The 3243-nt window shown below is 52.2% G+C and overlaps 1 long non-coding RNA gene across 1 annotated transcript; it reads left to right on the top strand.

The window, feature by feature from the left end:
* The first annotated feature begins 872 nt into the window (after positions 1 to 872).
* Positions 873 to 2035, top strand: LOC103887777. Its single transcript, XR_652013.4, has 3 exons — positions 873 to 1162; positions 1617 to 1682; positions 1786 to 2035. It is a non-coding gene; the product is annotated as an uncharacterized LOC103887777 (long non-coding RNA).
* Positions 2036 to 3243: the final 1208 nt, after the last annotated feature.

The raw sequence follows: 3243 nt of genomic DNA on the forward strand, positions 1-3243 counted from the left end.
CTGTGGGGCTGGAGCTGCACTCTAGTTTTCTGAGCACCCACGCAGCGGTTGGTTTGTCTGTGGGAGCCATGCTGTCACCTTGGTGCTGGGAGGTGCTGACACCATGGCAGACACTCAGATGCCTGACAAAGGGGACAGGGATTCCTGACTTCGGAGTCCTGTCACTGCTGCTGGACAAGTCCATGACCTAGGATGGCCATTCAGACGCCCTCCCCTGCTCTCCCTCCTCCTCTCTCTTCCTCTCCCCTCTCCTCTTTCTCTCTTCCTCCCTCCTTTTCTCTTTTTCCTTTTCCAAGCACAAAACCCTGAACTCGAGGTTAATGCAACCCACTGAATGGTAGAAAGACCTTCCAGCAATGAATCAGACCCAGGCTCTGGGTCCCTTTCTGTTACCTGCTAGAAGAGGCCTTGGCCAAATCCCCAAGACATCTCTGGGTGTCTGTTTCCCAAAACCTGGCCTCTGTGTCCCCTGGACTGTAAGACGCTTGAAGGCAGCCACTGTCTCACTCGCCGTTGTGTGGCCAATGAGCAGCCAGAGCAGGACCCAGTTCCAAATGCACTACCAGTTAATGAATACATGAATTAATTAATGAATTAACGAATTGATGAAGCCTTAGAGGGCTTCATGGGGCCCCTGTGGGAAAGCACTTTGTGGACTGAAAGCGCATGAATAATGCCCTTTATGATGGCACAGATGAATGGAGGAGATGAAGCCCCTGGTACCTTCTGCCAGCCTCAGCTTGAGAAGGAGTGAAGTCCAGAGCCGAATTTTCTCTTGCTCTGTCTGCATGCCCCATCGGGGGACATAGGCATGGGATGTAGCAGATGTTTGCCCGTATAAGGTGCCTCAGAGTCACAGTTAAGAGGTAATCCCTTCTTAAATGTCTCGGGTCGCCTCTCACCTGGCTCACCTAACCTCACCTGCTCTCGGCTGGGCTGCAGCTGGCAGGCGCTGGTGACTGCCTCCGGGATCAGTTGAAGATGATCGTGTACCTGGCTTGCGCCATGGGCCTCCTGGGTTCTGCTGGCAACTGTACTAGAAGGATCTGCTGCTTGGACTGTCCCTCCCCCACATCCTAACAGAACATTCCTCGGAGCAGAACTTTTACACACAGGCTCATAGGAGGGGATCCATAAATGAGGTGTATTAACCAGCTGAATGGTGAGTCGTCAGGACCAGGGCTGTGACGCTAGGAAGAGTCGGTCAAACACTACCAAATTTGTTTATTTTTTTAAAGTTTCTGAGCGAATGTATATTTCGGCATGTTTAGAGATTGGCAGCCCTGGAAAATGAAGTTTATTTATCCTCCAGATACACATTACATAAACAGCTGCAACCGCCTTCCTGCCCCATGTGGCGGTGGCTCTCAGCTCTGACCTGCGGGGCCGCGCTCTGAGCCCAAAGGTGGCCCCATTTAATTACATACTCTTCCCTTAGTGGGGCCTGGGCTGAGCCTGTGGGAGGTGAACAGCCTCCTTCTGGGACCAGAGTAAGGTTGAGACCAAGCCTCGATTGCAAGTGGTGGTGGCTTCCGGAATCTTCTCTGGTGGCCTCAACTCACGTCCAGGTTTTCATTTATGTATTCGTGTAATAAATGGTTATTGGTCTTTTCCAGGCCCCGGGTTACACTGTGGTGATGCCACGATAATCAGACCAGCCTCTGGAGACCCTCCCCACTAGGGTGAGAGTCTGGGGGGGCGGTGTCCTGCGGGGGAGGATGACTTCCCTTGGGGACATCTTTCAACCGAAAACGATCCTGCCTGTCTCTTCCGTTCCCCCTGCAGCAACAGCTGTCCCTCATCCTCCCAGCTCTGTTCCCATCTGTGCCTGGGGAAGTGAGCTTAAGGATTTTTCCGGAAATGAGGAGAGGTCAGGATGCTGAAGTGTTTGGAAGGCATCCGACGGAACGATGGCTGAGGCCCTCGCTCTCCACCGAACTCTGCTTGTGGCTAGGGACTGCTCTGTGTCTGCACGTGTTTGCATTTATTAAATGTGGAGGTGCAAAAAAAAATAAAAACAACAAAAAAACAGTGAGATTCCTGGACTGCTGATGGAATCTATCAGTCCTCTCCTCCTCCTCATTGTAAGGCAGGCCCCCACATAGTAAATGCGCAAGGGTGGTAAGCTGCCAATACCTAGGGGCTTGTATGTCATGCAGACCCCAAAGAATTATGGCCCCTGGAAGGCTAACTTGGCAAGAGTGCTTGGATATTATTGTTGTTCTTTCTAGGAAAAGCAGTTCATGTTTACAAGAAGGATTGTTATTGGACCAAGATAGGCAGGGGGTGCAATTTCTTGCCTGAAAATCACTCTTCTTCTGAACCTTTCAGCCACTGAGTCAGCGCCTTGCTTTATCTTCCTTTCTCTCTGACAGAGTTGAGTCTTCTGTCTGCATTTCCTCATAGACAAGCTCTGTTTCCAACCAGCTGAGCAGTACAGTCCATTCCCATCTTTAATCACCTACCTTGCTGATGGGTGCAACACGTGAGGGCGGCCTCTCCCAGAGCAGGTGGGACTTGAAGGATGGCCAGGATGCGGATTTGGATTGGTGGGGAAAAGGGAGCGGGCACCGCAGGCTGGGGGCCAGGCTGAGTAGCGGTGTGGAGGGAAGCTGAGCATGAGATAGGAGGGGCAGTCAGGAAGGAGGCCGGGGGTGGGGGGGCCTGCTTTCTCAAGCTCTCATCACACATTCACTTGCTGTCCCAGTCCATACCCACAGGGACCCAGACAGCATCTGAGACTTGACCTGCACATTGCCAGCTGCTACTGTAGATTAAGGACACCAGAGGTCAGGCCTTGCGCTAAGTGCTTCTCCAGCATTACCTGTGTTTTGGGTTCAGTTGTGACCGTCGTCCTCCCCTGCCAAAAAAATATACATGTGATCGTTCTAACTCCCCATATCTATGGATGTAACCTTATTTAGAAATAAGGTCTCTGGGCCGGGCGCGGTGGCTCATGCCTGTAATCCCAGCACTTTGGGAGGCCCAGGTGGGTGGATCACAAGGTCAGGAGTTCGAGATCAGCCTGACCAACATGGTGAAACCCTGTCTGGCCAGGGAACTCCAGGGAGGGCCGCAGCCACCAGGAGCTGCAGGAGGAGAGAAAGGATTCTTTGCTAAGGCTTCAGAGGGAGCACAGCCCTACAGACAACTCGATTCGAGGCTTCTAGCCTCCAGAACGGTGAGACAATAAATCCCTGTGGTTTTAAGCCACCAGGTTTGTGTCCTTTTGGGAAATGGACA

Source organism: Papio anubis, chromosome 11 (assembly GCF_008728515.1).
Source record: "Papio anubis isolate 15944 chromosome 11, Panubis1.0, whole genome shotgun sequence".
Lineage (NCBI taxonomy): Eukaryota > Metazoa > Chordata > Mammalia > Primates > Cercopithecidae > Papio > Papio anubis.